The sequence below is a fragment of the Euprymna scolopes genome, chromosome 34 (genome assembly GCF_053919585.1).
Source record: "Euprymna scolopes isolate OS-2025 chromosome 34, ASM5391958v1, whole genome shotgun sequence".
Classification (NCBI taxonomy): Eukaryota; Metazoa; Mollusca; class Cephalopoda; order Sepiida; family Sepiolidae; genus Euprymna; species Euprymna scolopes.
Window position 1 is genome coordinate 74,839,481 of NC_136515.1, and position 18,233 is coordinate 74,857,713.

Here is an 18,233-nt window from a genome sequence, read left to right on the forward strand (position 1 = left end):
GCTGCTAATGAAAATTAAATTGTATGATATAACTAGACGTATACTAAACATAATTAGATCCTTCTTAGACAATAATACCATCCAGGGGTCATTAACGGAGGTACATCCAAGCAGCATATCAATGCAGGAATGTCTCAGTGGTCGTTCCTGTAACCACTATTATTCCTTATATTCATTAATGACCTCCCTGATAATATTGTGTTCGAGATGGGTATACCTGCTGATGATACAATGCTCTATAACATGCATGAGGGAAGAACGGTTGTACACAAATCTAAGACAATGGCAGAATCCTTAGAAAATGGCATCCAGACCATAGTGGAACGGGATTGTAAATAGATGGTAACATTTAACTCTAGTAAGATTAGGCTGCTCCTCTTTAACGATTACAAGAAGTTTCTCCAACTACGATAACTATAGCAAATAACACCTTACCTGAAAATTCTTCCTTCAAGCTCCTCAACTTAACATTCACGGGCAATATGAACTTGAACAAATACATTGAGAACATTGCGACGACTGCTGCAAAGAAGGTGGAATCCTTCTATCGAGGTAGAAGACTAATTCCACCTGAGAGTATCCTGTACCTCTACAAAGCCACCATTCGCCCATGTATGGAGTATTGTTGCCACATTTTAGTTGGTGCATCTATCATTAGTCTCTCCTTCTTGGCTTGTGTCCAAAAAAGGGTCTCCAATCTAATAGCTTCCATTCTGTCAACTAAGCTTCAACTCCTGTCCCATCGCCGCAATGCTGCATCCCTGTCCTATTTTACAAGCATTTTAATGGAATGTGCTCTGATGAACTTGTGTATCCTCGGCGTACATATCCCCGACAAACCTGCTTAGCAACAAAATCACACCCCTTCACTGTTGAGGTCTCTAAATTCAAGAAAGCTTTCTACTCTAATAGTTTCTTCCGTCGAATTGCTAGACTTTGGTATTCTCTTCCTGCTACCTGGCTCCTTGACTATGCTCAGATGCAGAAGTTTAAATGTAATGTAAACCAACATCTTGTTAATCTTTTCTAGGCATGGTCCCAAATAGTAGCTCCTTACGTCCAAGTGGCGATATGCCTTGTCAGGGGTGAGCGTGAGTAAAAAAAATAAACAACGTTGAGCCTAACCAGTACAAAATGGGTGGCCATTTGGGAATACTAGGCGCTGTGTGTAGAAGGATGCCGATAATTCCGGCAGCTCCTGCATCCCTCTTGGCCCCTGGCTATCTCAACCCTGTATTGCCTCTGGATCGGGCTGGTTGAGACGAGAGAGTGAGGCTGATATTGTGAAAACCAGGTTCACTTTAAACAAACTTCCAGCGCGCGAATTATCCATCATCCTAAGATGATCAGATAGTCTTCGTCATTCCGACATCACTACTACTACTACTACTACTACCATTACTTCCACCGCTACAACTACTACTACTGCTACTATAAGTGACACTGTATGTTGCAGGAGGCTATCTCGACATTATCCAAACGCTGGATCAGGCTGGTTGAGACGAGAGAGTGAGGCTGGTTCTTTGCAAATCAGCTTCACTTTAAACAAACTCCCAGCGCGAATCGTCCATTATTCCGGACGAACTGGACGTATGCATGCATGTTCATTCCTGTTTATGTATATTAGTTTTTACGTGTATACGTAAAAATAGATCGGATGAATAACTGAGCGTTTCCCATGGAGAGCTAGGAGATATACCTCGGCCACAATTAATGAGGATACAATGGGAGAAATTATAAGACACTATTCCTGGTTATTCCCCAATATATTTCACCAACCTTCACTCTGATGAGAAGTATTAGGCTTCGAAATGCCTAAGTATAAATAGAATCTATAAACCCTGCTCCCACAGACGTCCGGTTCTTCTTTGAATGCATAAATAGATTTATATACACAAGAATATATATTTTGTCTTGTCAATATTTTTTAATATACTTAAGCTCCACCTTATATGTTGAGCTTCTTATATCCTGATGAATCTCTATTAATAGAACTCTTTATTATTTATTCAATTCGTTAGTATAGATATGTGTGTGTGTACGTTTGTGGGTGTAGTAAGTTATGAAAATATATATGGCAATTAAGCTACATATAATTTTCCGCGTTTCATTCTCGTAAGAATTCGTCAGGCTAACACGCGTAGTTCATGCTACTACATGTTTATATATATATATATATATATATATATATTATATATATATATTATATATATATATAATGACTAGATCACTATGACTGACGTTTAAAAAAAAGCAATTAAAAATAATAAATGTTTAATTTCAACTGTATCTGTCGCGGTTGTCGGTAGCCTAATGGTTCGGGTCCTTGCTAATGAAGCCAGACATGACTTCTGTTGCTAGGGTCCGAATCTCTCGACTGGCGTTAATCGTAACATCCCACACTGATACATTTATTCTTTTTCATGCCTTTTTTAACGTCAGTCAGAGTGATCTATCACTATATGACGATGTATGCATATGAGCTAAGTTGACCGACTTATTATAACTGAAAGTGCTCAACGATAAGAAACAAGTTTCGTAAAGGGGCTGACATTATTATTTGCTATAATTATTAAATACCTACAGACACTTGTGTTTCATCCTTTTGGGAATCATCAGTGCAAGGTGTAACGCTTAACGCCAGCCGGGAGATTCGAAGTCTGGCAATAGAAATCATGTCTAGCTTCATTAGCAATGATCCGAACCATATATATAACTACTTGTGTAGCCTTTCTGTATTTTCTACGTATGTGCGTGAAGTCGTCAAAGGGGTGAACGTGACCCCCAAAATAACCAAGTTCTTTAATTCAATTAGAAACGTCTTCACTGAGAAGCAAATGAAATTCACTCCCCAAAAAGTGTTAGCCTGCGACGTGCTTCTATTAACAAGCCGCCAACGCAACCAAAAATCCAAATAAAACTTTAATGATAATAATAACAAAAAAAGCATCAGTCATGAGACCGCATACCTTTATCTGACAACATAAAAATCGGGGCAAATTCTTATAGAATGAAGTATTCCCGGACATGCCATAGAACACTATTTCTACCCTATGTCAATGATCTTCCATAAAACTTCGATTCAGAAGATTAACATTGACTTTTTTATTCTCGTGTTGCTTCTCGTCCATTTATCTCGGATCAGTTGAAATTTTCTTGGAAAATCTGGACCTCTTTAGTGATGTTCAGCATAGTATTCGTGATTCTCGTTCGGCTCTGTCAGATTATAGGTGATTCAGAAGAGGGTAGATCTGTTTCACTCGACATCTCAAAGGTGTTTGACAGAGTGTGGCATCTGGTCTTCTACATAAACTTCGAGGTTATTGGCGGTAAATTTCTTGATATTATTAGTTTTTTTCTTCTTTCTGACCGAAGCTTGCGAGTAACTGGATGGTGTCTCCTCATTCTTTTTTTTCCTTTCAATACTGGTGTTTTTCAAGGCTATATTCTAGGCCCAGCCCGCCTATGGAATACTGTCATATTGACCTGCTTTCTGACCGACTACAGTATGGTAGTCTTCGAGTCTAATACAACAAGTTTATGCTAAACCGTCCCCTTAAATAATCAAATTATACCCAACTTACACCATTGCACTATTACGAAACTACCACCTTATATTCATTAATCCTTATCCTTGAGTGACGTTCAGGCCTTGATAAGTGGTGACTCCCTTTATAACAAAAATAAGTGTCTCCTCTCTATATAGATGGTATTTTCTGAAAATTAATATCCATGCTGGTATTGGTTCTCGCCCATCTTCACTCGGATGAGTTGAACTACACAGCCCTACTAGAAGTTGACTTCAGTTTAGTTGTGGGTTGGCGTGCGGGATGACTTGTTTCGTTTAATCCTGTTAAGAGTCAGCTCGTATCTTTCAATCGTACGCGTGTCCGCTTTACTTCTTAAGAGTCTCAAAAACAGTTCTGCTATTGAGTAGATATCGACTCTGAAACTTCTTGGTCATTCTTTCTCATAAAAAATAATTCTTGGGGTACATATATTAGGTCCATTGCTATGTTAGAAAACTTTATTAACAAAACAATCTTAATATTTTGCCCAAATATATAAGTAAGAAGTTTGGAAGAATAGCGGAAATATTGGTTGGTTGGTTGGTTGGTTGGTTGGTTGGTTGGTTGTTTTTGTTTTACGGCATATCAAACCTTTTCAGGTTATTTAATGCCGAATCCAATGATTTTGAAGAAAATCTTTTTAATAGAATATTTTTTTTCAAGTCGGTTTCTATTTAACCCATAATTGGGACCCTAACAGGTACTACAACTCCGGGTCAGAGTGGAGCTGGGAACAATACAATTAAAGGGTAGCTCCACACTCCCCAAAGCCCGCAAGCTGGAGCCTCACCATCGGATATAGTTTAAGGTCATATCCAGGACCCGGAAGTATTGTATCCATTTTGTGCTTCCATACTTCAAATGACATACCTGCCGCCATCTTTGAAACTTAGGGTCTCGTTTCATGCACCATTATCAAATAAAGTTCTGTTCAAAATTCCGTGCAGATTCCCGAGTTCGACAGAAAGATTTCTTACTTCAACAAGATACACCTGAAGAAGAGGTGGCATCAACTGAAACACTGTGAAAATAACAGATGAAGATGAGAAGAGTAGTTCGAAGACTCCAAATAATCCTGGTTCGTTAATGAATATTTTTCAAGTAAGAGCTAGCTTACCCTACCGTTTGGCCCTTCATCCTATTTTGCGACAACGAGAAACAAACAAATAACTTGTAATTCTGTTTCATGAGCTCAACCAATCTTAAGCTTAACGGCTGTCACTTAAACTACTTAACTTCTGTAAATATATTCTATGTAACTTGATATATAATAATTATTTGTATTTTAAAAATAAATAAATGCTACTGTATACGTGTTTTCATTTTTATTTTTAACTAGTTTTATCTACCCAACGTTGCTCGGGGTTCTTTTTCTTAATTTTCCATTTTTTTGTTTTTCAGTCCTAAGTAATTGACAATTGTATTATGAGTGTCGCCTGCACTGAAGATTGAACCTTTCCGCAATGCTACGGGTCATAGCGAATTTCTACTCAGCAATGGCTGACGTAAAGAGAGCAAGCTACCCACTTGGATTAAATAAAGGGTTCCGTTCAAATTCCGTGAAGGTTCCTGAGTTCGACAGAAGGATTCTCGAATTCGACAAGATACAACCGAAGAAGGTCGGAGGTTACATCGACCGAAACGTTGTGCAAATAACACTCAAGATGAGAACAGTAGTCTGAAGAATCCAAATAATACGAATAATCAATCCTCATCGACAAAACTCGTAAACATAATCTGGTTTTTTTTATATATTTAAAGAGAATTCATCGTAGTCTACATTGCACTATAGAGAACCTACTGTTGATTTTATGAAATTATTTTTAATTTTATATAATGACTTGAATTAAGTGTAAAATACAAAGTCAAGTACAATGGTCCAATCATACTCCAAACAGAAGCGTTCATTTTGAACGCGCCTCTGTCTTATCAAATAACCTACTGATGATTTTATAGGCCGAGCCATTCTGCTCGTGTGGTAATAAAACTTCTTGAATGCAATTATGTTGGTAGACTGCATAACAGTGTTAACTTTGACCAAAATTGGTCTGTTTTTTCTTTAATCAGATTTATTTGATTATCGATTTTTGATACTTATCAGAGGTATTCCGATACAAAATCTATCTAAAACACTCCCAGGCACATAAGGTACATGTGTGTGATTTTTTTTTAAATCGGCCCAGTTATTTTGGAGTCTATAGGGAACGAACTTACACACACACACACAGAAAGTGTATGTATATATATATATATATATATATATATATATATATATATATATATATATATATTTATTTATATATATATATATATATATATATATATATATATATACACACACACCGCGCGCGTTCTGTCAGCCATGACTACATATAAGTCTTAAATAATTCGTTATTGTATTCTTAGCATCGCCTTTACTGAGGATTGAACCTTCATTCTCAAGAAACGTGTCACTTCGAGCTGAATTTAATTTAGTTTGTATCCATTACGCCACGGATTATCACGGACATATAATAGTAATCAGATTCCCTTTGGCCTCAACGTTATGAAAATAACACTCAAGATGATGAAAACAGTAGTCCGAATCAGCCAAATATTTATTTATTTATTTGTTTGTTTGTTTGTTTGCGGACTGTTATCCTCATCTTCGTAGTTGTTGTTGCTGCATCCTCGTTAAGTACTGCCTTCCCTAGTTGTTGTTGTCTCACCACGGTTTTGGGCAACTAATCCTCTCGCTTGCTTTGGGTATGATTGAAGCCACTGTCTTCAGACAATATTCACCTGGAACCGTAAAGATTCAGCGCCTCTATCCACTGCGCCATGGGCCCCGAAGGGCGATCAAGATTGGATCTTATCTGGTTTTCCATTGTCGGGTCGGTACCGAATGGTATTATATATTATTGTTCCTATTTACAATGCCTCTCCACGGGACAGAGTTAGACACCAGGGTCACTTTTTAACGTGGAGAAAAGGAACAAAAATATAAATTGTCTCAGTCGTGAAGGATTTCTCCTCCACTGACAGAGAACAAGAAATTGAAGTGAAGCATCTGAAGAACAGATGGTATTTATTTGCTCCCCCACCGAGCAAATTAGGCACAAGGCCGATTTTTAATGTGAGGTGTGAAGGGAGGGAGAAGGGAAAAAGGGGACCAACTCCCGAGAGGTGGGAAATGGGAGCTGGTTAATGGTCAGGCATGTGGGGTTGCCCCCACATCTGGTCTTTGCTAGTCATAGCTAGTCATAGCTTGCAGCATCTGAAGAACAGATACTACACTTTGATCTTGTCCCGAAGGTATTATATATTATTGTTTTTTGTTTTAATTTATTGGAATACTTTGAGATGAGTAATTTGTATATTTATTTATTTATTTGCGAACTGCTATTCTCATCGTCATAGGTTTGTTTCACCACATCGTGGATAACAACAACACGATTCACCAATCCTCAGATCAAAAATTCAGAAACAAAGAATTTTCGCTGTATATATATTTTTATGGGTCCAAAAATAAAAATGGTGAAATAAAATGAAGCTTAACATATAGGTGGTGCCACTAATACAGAAATCCATGTGCTTTTCATAAAGTACTAACCTTCAAATTGAACGTGGGAGAATTTGAGCCCGATCAGATTATTAATTTACAAATTACGATTATTTAAGTGAAACATCTTTATAAATGTTCGAAACAATAGACAACCCTGAATCTCATGTGTTGATAAAAACATTGCTTTCTGGTGGGAAAATTTACAATTCTAGCAAAACAATGGTGTGATTAGTGTTATTATGGCTCTATTACGAAGTCATACATTGACTTTAGAAGCGATCGTGATAAAGAGTGATAGAAATAGAACAACTAGAAATAAAATAGGTTTAAGGATCCAAAAGTTCACACTAGAACTGTCCGCAAGGATTCATGGATCAGTTTTTGGAGTACTTGAACAAATCAATTGTGATATTCTCCTTAAGGTTGAAGGTTCAATTCTCAGTTTAGGCGACTGAAACACACAATTGCGAATTACTTAGGAACTCTATCCAGTTATGGCTGACGGAACAAGAACATGCTACTCCAATGAAGTAAAACAAAGTTTACATTCGAAATTCCGTCCAAATTTCAGAGTTCGACAAGAGACATTACCGAGTTCGACAAAAAAAAATTACCGCGTTCGACAAGATACACCTGAAGAAAGTCGGGGGTTACAACGACCGAAACGAGGTGAAAATGACGCTTAAGATGAGAGTCTACAGAATCCAGATAATACAAACAACCAATCTACATCTAAAAAATTAAGAAACGAGACATCAAAAAGTTCACAAACTTGTTTATTGAAGGTGCGTGAGATAAAAGACTGGTTGAAGTAGATTCACCCTTGTTGCTTGAACATTTTAGCATGAAAACGAAAATCTACAAAGAGTAAAAAAACACGAAAAGCTACTTTCGAATGTACAAGGTGCCTTAAGTTGCCAGACGTTTTCGTATGAACACTTTTATTGATATTACATACATGAAACTCTAGTCCCCTTCGAAGTAATCTCCTCCGGCTGCAATGCACTTGTACCATTCCAACAACTTCTGGAAGGTCCCATGGAAGTCCTCTTGTGTGAACGTGCCAATGACCCTCGTCACAGCCTCTTTAATGTTCTCAATTGTCTCATATCGATAGCCTCTACGGTTTTTTTTTTTAGCTTAGGAAATACTCAAAAGTCACAGGGAGCAAGGTCTAGACTATGGAGATCTGGATCGATATCTCATCCATCTCCCTGCTGTCATGACAACGTCTTTCTTTCTGGTGTTCTTTGAGCACCTTTGGGGCAAACATCGCACAAATCTTCCGCATTTTCAGTTCCTCGCGAATAAATGTGTGTACAGTTCTCACACTGACATCAAACTGTTCACTTATCTCTAAAAACAAATTACGGTCCTTGTCCATGAATTTCTTTATTTGACCATTCAATTCTAATAGGCTGACTTCCTGACTTTTCCCACACGTTTCACAATCCCTCGCAGACTCACTGCCTTCCTTGAATCTCTGATGCCACTAAAAAAACTAATCCTGGTCCATGAAAGATAGTCCAAAAGCAGTCTAAACATTCCATACATTTCTGTGTTTCAAACAGAATTTTATTGCACATCGTTCTTCTAAAGTGTCCTCACATCCAGATTGAATTTTTGAAATTTACCAACTGTGACAATCAGGCTTTAGTAGGGATGTATTCTAATTCCTACTGAAACTGTTCATTTGAACCTGAAATCATAAAAAATTGGTCCGTCATCTCATAAAATGTATAGCAATAGCATATTGAATTTTCAAGAGCCTACAACAATTTTAAATCTATCTATATATCTATAAAAGTGAAAGTGTCCGTCTGTCTGTCTCTACCAAACTCCTCCGACAATTTTCGGTCAAAACACTTGAAATTTTAGATATAGGTTCATTGGACATGGATCTAACTTACCAACTTGATTTCAGCCCAAAACAACAAATGTTAAGGGGTCATAATAGGAGTCAAATTTTAAAAAATTGACCGCTTTTTTTTTTTTTTTTTGCTCAACATACACCTCCAAATACCCGGGCAACGCCGGGCATCCATGCTAGTCTATATATCTATAAAAATGAAAGTGTCTGTCTGTCTGTGTGTATCTGTGTGTCTCTGTGTGTACATTTCTCTACGCAATAACTCTATCAATTTTAAGTCTACAGACTCGAAATTTGATATACAGGGTACTAAGATTTGGGAAAATCGATGTGATCGGTTTTCGGCCAGAAATTTCGCTGTTAAGGTGTAGAACTCTACCAAACTCCTCTGACAATTTTCGGTCTAAACACTTGAAATTTTAGATATAGGTTCTTTGGACATGGATCCAACTTACTAACTTGATTTGAGCCCAAAACAACAAATGTCAAGGGGTCATAATAGAAATCAAAGTTAAAAAAAAATGACCACTTTTTTTTGCTCAACATACACCTCCAAATACCCAGGCAACGCCGGGCAACCATGCTAGTCTATATATCTATAAAAGTGAAAGTGACTGTCTGTGTGTGTCTGTGTGTCTGTGTGTGTACATTTTCCTACGCAATAACTCTGTCAATTTTAAGTCTACAAACTCGAAATTTGATATACAGGGTACTAAGATTTGGGAAAATCGATGTGATTGTTTTTTTGGCCAGAAATTTGGTGATTAAGGGGTCAAAGTTCAACATGTTTACCTTTAAGAACTCTACCAAACTCCTCCGACAATTTTCGGTCTAAACACTTGAAATTTTAGATATAGGTTCCTTGGACATGGATCTAACTTACTAACTTGATTTGAGCCCAAAACAACAAATGTCAAAGGGTCATAATAGGGGTCAAAGTTAAAAAAAATTGACCTTTTTTTTTTTGTTCAACATACACCTCCAAATACCCGGGCAACGCTGAGCACCCATGCTAGGGCATGTATAAAAAGTCTGGAAAATTATTCAAGGCATCTCGTATTTCACGATTCAATCTATGGTTACGAAATATAGTCAACAAGTTCCGTTTATTCGTTTAGGAAGAATAGAATCATATTGTTATTGATTAAATCTATTTTTAAAGCAAAAATACAAAAAAAATCTCTTAAAATCCTTGTGATGTGCGTATCAAAATATCATATTCTAAAAATCACATTAATTGATCAAGTACCTTTTTTTAATTAAATAAATGAAATTTTATGATGAAGCGAGACATTATACTTTGATCCGCCAGGTTTTATAAATAAAGGGGAGACAACTGAATTCGAACTACCGAGCTTTCTAATGGCTACACTTTTCTACGTAAAGAAAATTCACAGATGTAAGACTATTGAAGGTACGAAATTCGCAAAGCTAGAGCACCTACCTTGAATGGATTTCTCGAGTCGATTAGTTGTTGCAGAAGCAATGCGCCTTTGCGTGCCTCGGGGCTATTAATCGTCTCTCCAAGTTATCCATCCTTCTTAACTGGGACAAATCAATATTTGGAAGAATAACGATTATTCGTATCGCCGTATTGGTTGAAAAGTTCTTACAAAGTCCATGACAGAAATTAAACCTAATCAGTATTTGTTTTATTTTTATTTTATTTATTTTTTTTGCAAGTTCCCGAGTTGGGATTAACTAAAACTCCCCACAGTGGAGATTCATCCCTAGAAAGCATGAGTTTCCGAGAATGCTGAACTCTAATCTATGCCTCCCCTTGCCAAACTTTCACAAAAACACTCGACTAGTTACAACCACTATTAAGAGTTTCACCCTCCCCATTCTCTATCTGTACCTAAATCTAAACACAAATTCCATGAACAAAGTTTCTTTCTTAGAACTGATCGACTGTGAAACTCTATTTCGCTCTTCTGCTTTTCATCTGGCTACAATATGGTCGTCTTCAAGTTCAATGTAAACAAGTTCTTGTTGAGTCGCCCCCTAAATAATCAATTTCTACTCCATTTCCATACTAACTATCAATACGTTGCTGTCTCAGTGACTACCGTATACTCATCAACACTTATCCTCGAGTGGTATTAATCCTTGATAAGTAGTGACTCCCATATAAAATGAATAAGGCGGGAAAAGTTTCCTTGAATTAGAGACGAATATAACACGTTCTTTCACGTCGAAAAATCACCGGAAACTAAATTTGCGCTTTTATTTGGCGCGTCACGTGTATATTTAAAAAAAAAAAAGAAAGAAAAAAAAACGTTCAAAAGCAATTCGCGGAATTCAACAGCGGAAGCGCTCCAGGCGAAGCGAATTCTAACAGTTCAAAATGGGTGACGCATTTGATCACTGTGAATCTCGAATAAAAACGTGACAATTGATGAAACACGCAGGCATCACTTCAATTGGTGTCAAATCAGCAGAAAGCGAACCGTTCGGCAAGGAAGTCACCGCTTATCAAAACCGGAACGCCATTCGAGGATAAGGAACAGTAAGTGCCGGGTAGACGATAAGATAACACCATAATGATCAGTAATGGTGGAAATTCAGTAACACTTTATTATTTAAGAGGGAAACTCAACAAAAACTTGTTTACATTCGATTTGAAAATGACGATATTGTAGTCAGCTGGTAAGCAGTCCAAAGAAACGTTTTTAATGGAATTTGTATTTAGTTTTAGGTACAGATAGGAAGTATGGGGGAAACTGTTAACGGTCCCTATAGCTAGACGAGTGTTTGCTGTGAATGTTTGGCAGCGGCGGCGCGAGAGCATATATTGAAGCTCAGTTGAGCAGCTGCCATGAAAATAACGATAGAGAACGGATAGATTCACAACGTCTCTTCTGCGAGAAAGAGGTTGTAAGAATGTGCAAAAGGAATCGCACTTTTGCTCCTTCTTATAACCTCTTTACTAGATTTTGAAGCTAGTTGTGAATCCAGTAAAGAGGGAAGGGGTCCGCTAAGCAGCTCCTGCTCAGATGTGGCAACAGTATTCCATCTTAGGGCGTATTCGACTCTCATAGAGATAAAGAATTGCGTCAGCTTTGTTCATCGATCACCTTCGAAAAACATTAACAGAGAATATTATACAGCATTATATATTATATTATATAGCAAAACATTATATATTATACAGCATTATATATTGTATAGCAAAACATTATATATTATACAGCATTATATATTATATTATATAGCAAAACATTATATATTATACAGCATTATATATTATATTATATAGCAAAACATTATATATTATACAGCATTATATATTATATTATATAGAAAAACATTATATATTATACAGCATTATATATTATATTATATAGCAAAACATTATATATTATACAGCATTATATATTATATTATATAGAAAAACATTATATATTATACAGAATTATATATTATATTATATAGCAAAACATTATATATTATACAGCATTATATATTATATTATATAGCAAAATATTATATATTATACAGCATTATATATTATATAGAAAAACATTATGTATTATACAGCATTATATATTATATTATATAGCAAAACATTATATATTATACAGCAGTATATATTATATTATATAGAAAAACATTATATATTATACAGCATTATATATTATACTAGCGGGGGTGCCCGGCGTTGCCCGAGTGTTTGTTTCCGGGGAGTTTTAAAAAATGCTATGGTAGGTAAGTAGGAAGGATCAAACCCGGAGTCATGAGTAAAAGTAGGAAAATAAAGTGTGGAAAAAAACAATAAAAAACATCTGCAACGTTAACAGTTCGGCCACCAAGAAAAGTCCATTCCAGTTGTTTAGGGAAAAAAAAACAGTCAACGGTAGGTCGGCGCGAACGTGAAAATATAATGTGAATTGTCCAGCACGCTAACCACTACGCCACAGAGCACTGCAGCTTAGTTTAGTGATTTTAAATAACTTCACATGAAAGAACTACGAAGCCAAACCGGTGTTCTCTTCTCAACTGTTCCTTGTGAACGATCCCCAAACGGTGTTAAGTGGTGGCAGGGGGAGGAGGAATTTATTAGAGAGAAAATATTTTACCACTTCCATTGATCTTAACCGATTTTGGCCGTGACTTCTCAGCAGAAAAAGTATAGAAATCTAAGATTATCGAGGAATTTGAGAAATAATAAGCCTATAACACACCTCAGATATTGTTCTGCCGTTTGTGCATATTATATTTGCATGAAATATCTTGATTTTTAATCCTATTAAGGTCAAAATCAGACGAGAAAAACTGAGTTCATTTTATTTATATAGAAGAAGATAGAAGATAGAAGATAGAATAGAGAAGAAGAGATTATATAGCAAAACATTACGTATTATACAGCATTATATATTATATAATATAGCAAAACATTATGTATTATACAAAATTATATATTATATTATATAGCAAAATATCTATCATGAATGAAGAAGTTCTCTTTCATCATAACAATGTGACAATTTTATTGCAATGATTGCAAAACATGTCTTGTTGAAAGTCTAAAGTGATTCATGTATTCCAAAAACCAAAACTATCTAAAAGACTCAACAAAAAATAACAACCGAAAAGTTCACCTCGTTAAGCATGTAATTTATTCTCCCCCCCCCCACCACCACCACCACCATTAGACGACCCTTACTCACTTACCGAGCGCATGTACAATGAACTTGCGCGTAATCTTTAAGGCCTCCTCAACCACTCCTCGCCTTCTGTCCTCTCTTTTCCCAGAACGTACGCATGGTTCCCCCCCTCGCCAAACTTTCACAAGAAACACCCGTCTATCAGAAAACACTATCACTAGTTTCTCCCGCTCTTTATCTGTGCCTAAACCTAAGCGTAGATTCTATGAGCAAAGCTTCTTTCTTAGAACTGCACGCCTATTAAATTGTCTTCCGTTTTTTCTGCTTTCCAGCTGACTACAATATGGTTGTCTTCAAGTCTAACGTAAACAAGTGTTTGATGACCCGTTCCATATAAGTTTACAAATGTACCGAATCTCCATTACTAACTGTTACTATATTGTCCAATTTCTACTGTACATTCTTTAGCCCTTATCCTCTAGTGGCCTCTTGGCCTTAGTAAGCGGTGATGCCTATGTAAAAAAAAAATGCTTCATTGTACCGCAAACAACTCAGATCGACTTAAAGACTTAGACGTATTCATCTTCCAGATGCAAGAAAAACTTTCGCTTTTAAACACTATTCAGCATACATCAAATATTTACACACACATGTTATAGCAATCCAATCACACATTTCCCAACATTCATATTACTGACTCTAAATAGACAACTTAATAAAATGAAGTGAAATAAAATAATTTCAATTTAATTTGTTACTATTTTTTATGCTTGGGTTCGGCAATTCTTTTTCAAATAAAGCCCATCTTATGCCTGTTAGCCCGATTAGAATAAATAATAATAGTGAGATCATCATCATCGTCATCATCATCATCGTCATCATCGTCATCATCGTCGTCGTCGTCATCATAATCATCATCATCATCATCATCTAGATTTATTTCTAGAAAGACATCAGGAACTTACGGGAGGGACCACGTGAGGTTGCGAACACGCAAAGTGAAAGTGAATATATTTATTGCAATTAAACTATACAGAAGTGCTCGCGTTTCATTTCCGTAAAAAAAAAATCCTAAATCTAAAATGCATGGAATTCGCGTTACTGATTTTTTTTTTCTTTAGTTTTTATATCCATGTGGTATTTTAAGTATGTGTTTTTGTTGTTGTTTTTATTTTGTTGTTGTTGTTGTTGTTGTTTTTAGATTTCGTATCATTTCCTAGAATGCTTGTAAAAAAAATACAGATTTCAGATACTGTCGTATCTTGACTCAATGAGATGGGTCGCTCTCACATGTTTAACTACTGAAATATCGAAAATTAAACGAAAACACTACTAATAACTCTCACTAATTGTTCAGATAATTATTTTTCGACCGATCTGTACACGTTTAACTTACTGAAACTGCTTGAATATTCTTCTTTATTTCAAAATACTTTAAACTATATAGAACTAAGTCCAGACAAAATTGTCGAACATTTTGAAAAACATGTTGGCTTGGCTAAGTAAAAGTAACGCTAACAAATCTATACATAATACATCTTGCAATCAATAAACACACGTGTAAATTATATAGAGAAGTAGAAAAGTTTTCTTGAATTTGGTAACAGTTATTCATTTTTGCTTTAAATCAAATAACTGCTTAAGATTTAAATGCTAATTAAAATTACATTTTCAATTTCATTTCAAGACTAAAATGCATTTTTAGACCAACATTTGCAGTACCTGCTCAGCGTTAATAAGAAATTGCTGTCTTCTCACGAAGTCAGTTTTTAATGTAGAGAAAAACTAGTTCCCAAAAGGGGGCACTCACGATTCGAACAAAACTGAATATTACCTCTGTGTAGAAAGATTTCTGGCGATTATGCAATATAGTTTAGTAAAAAAAAAAAAACACATGACAAAACCAAAGATAACAAATAACTGTTACCAAACGCAAGATAATTTAATTTTCAACCTGATTGTAAGATTTATTATGTATACAGTTGTTAGCATTACGTTTACTTAGACGAAGTGACGTGTTTACATTTAAAAGATAGTAAAAAGGAGAATGGAACCATAAGCCTAAGTCCGAGGGTAGTTTCCTTTGAATTAGGGTGAGTTTTTTTGTCTTTTTTGTTTTGTTGTTTTTGTTTTTTGTTTTGTTTTTTTTGTTGTTGTTGTTTTGTTTTGTTTTTTTGTTTTTTTTTTAATTTTTTAAGTCTCAAAATCGTGATCAAGTCCCGGTAAAATTGTCGAACATTTTGAAAAACATGTTGGCTTGGCTAAGTAAAAGTGACGCTAACAAATGTATAGCTAATTCATCTTGCAATCAATAAACACACGTGTAAATTATATAGAAAAGTAAAGGGTTTTTTTTGCGTTTGGTAACAGTTAATCACTGCAATATATTTTGGTGTCATAATTGCCCTTTTATACAGCCAATCATGAATTGTAAAATTTGAAACTAATGATGAAAAAACGTCTGCAATTAGTTCGTCTAAGTAAAACAGGGTGGTTATTCTGATAAATTTATTTCACCTTTCTGATTCATAGTCACGCTTCTTTGTTTTTGCCCTTTTTTCTCTTGTTAACTATACTGCATAATCGCTAAAAAAAGATATGGTCTGCACTCTAAATCGTCCACTCATAATCACTTCTGAAACTGATCCAATGTTCCTTCTCGGACAATTCCGGAACAAATTTTAGGTATGAGAGCTTGCTTTATGTTATTTCTTGTCATCAAAGCCAACAGAGTTTTGGACATTGTTGAGGTGGCTTCTTCTCTGTTGATTGTTTCTGTGCAGTTCTATGAAGTTCACTCCTCACCGGGATTTGCCTTCTCCTTTTGTAAAGAAATTAGTTTATTGCTAATCGCCTGAGGTGACCGTCCCTGGAAATATTGACCAAGCTAACTAGGCATATTTTTTTTTCAGATCAGAATGCTATTCTTCTTAGCAACTGTCTTTTCAAACACAACTTTCTGACCTTTGTGTCACATCATTCCATCGGGGGAGAGAGATGAATAACTTGAGATTGCTGAAAACAGAACCCAGGGAGTTTGGACTGCTTAACTGTTATCGACCAACTAAACCGAATATTACTATTACTGATAGAAACACACCCAATAAATGTCATCATTCATGTGGAAATATAATGTTCTATCAGTATTTTATTTAGTTTTCGATTTTTTAGCTATTATTGAGGCTTGACCGTGGCTCGTATGAGACCATTAGTTTGGAGTTTTTTGTTTTGTTTTTTTTACATGGAGGTCACCACTTATTAAGGCCCGGAAGCCACTCGGGGATAAGGGTTATTGCGTGTACAGTAATCAATGGGATAGTATCGTAGTAATCATTAGTATTGGAGATTTGATAGAGTGTCTTACTTAAGGGGGTGGTTTGTCAGGAATTTGTTTATGTTGGACTTGAAGACATCCAAGTTGTAGTCAGGCGGGAAATAGGCAAACAGAAGAGAGTTCCACAGGCGTGCACTTCTCAGAAAGAAGCTCTGCTCATGGAATTTATGTTTGGATTTAGGCACAGATAAAAAGTGGGGGAAATTATTGACAGTAGTTTCAGCTAGACGGGTGTTTTTCGTGAAAGATTGGCGAGGGGGGACCAGAGATTGGAGCTCAAACGAGCTCTTTCCATGGAAATAACGATAAAACGAAGACAAGCCCGAAACGTCTCTTCCGTGGTAGAGAGGCTGCAGGGAAGGGAAAAGGGCACCCCCACTAAGCCACAAAGTTTATTTTGTACTCTGTCAAAACAGGATAGGCTGTTTTTAGTAGCTCGTGCCCAGATGTGGCAGCAGTACTCCATCTTTGGACGTACTTGGCTTTTATACAGATAGAGAATTGCATCAGTAGTGAGATATCTTCTGGAGCGGTTGAAGGATCCCACCATTTTCCCAGCGACCTTGGCAATAGACTTGATATACGTGTTCCATTTCAAATCAGGAGTAAAGGTCAAACCCAGAAGCTTGTCAAAACATGGAGCCTCCCCTAGACGAGAGCCATCCATTTCAATTGATGCCAGATGGGGATCAGAGCGTTGATGATGTAAAGATAGAGCTTGGTTTTGTTATGCATTAAAAGTAACCAGCCACCTCTTCCCCCACTGTACCATGCACTCAAGATCAGAGGAGAGAGAATCAGAAAGAACTTTGTCATTTGCGGCCTTTGATGTGTTGCCATAGATGGTCGTGTCATCAGAATAGATGTCAACGAATGATTTAAGTATGTGTTTTGGGAGATCATTGATGTTTATCGTTCTATCAGTATTTTGTTTAATTTAAAATCTTTGATCAATTATCAAGATCTTCAGATAACCGTCTCATGTCAGCCATGCTGTTCTCGTTCTAACTTGTGCTAGATACTACCTGTGTTTCGAAGTAAATATACGCTATAAAATAAGTTAAACGGCAAAACCTGATCCAGATAGGGAGAAGAGTAACTTGTTGTGTCGTGGAACAACAGTGAAAATAAGAACAATCAAGTCAAGGTTCGGTTAAGGAACAATTGTAACTCTATTCCGTTTGCCTGCTTTCCAGCTGACTACAATCTGATTGTCTTCAAGTCTAACGTGAACAAGTTCTTATTGAACCATCTCCTTAAGTAATCCAAGTTACAAAATTCCCACTAATGTCTGCTACGCTAACATTAC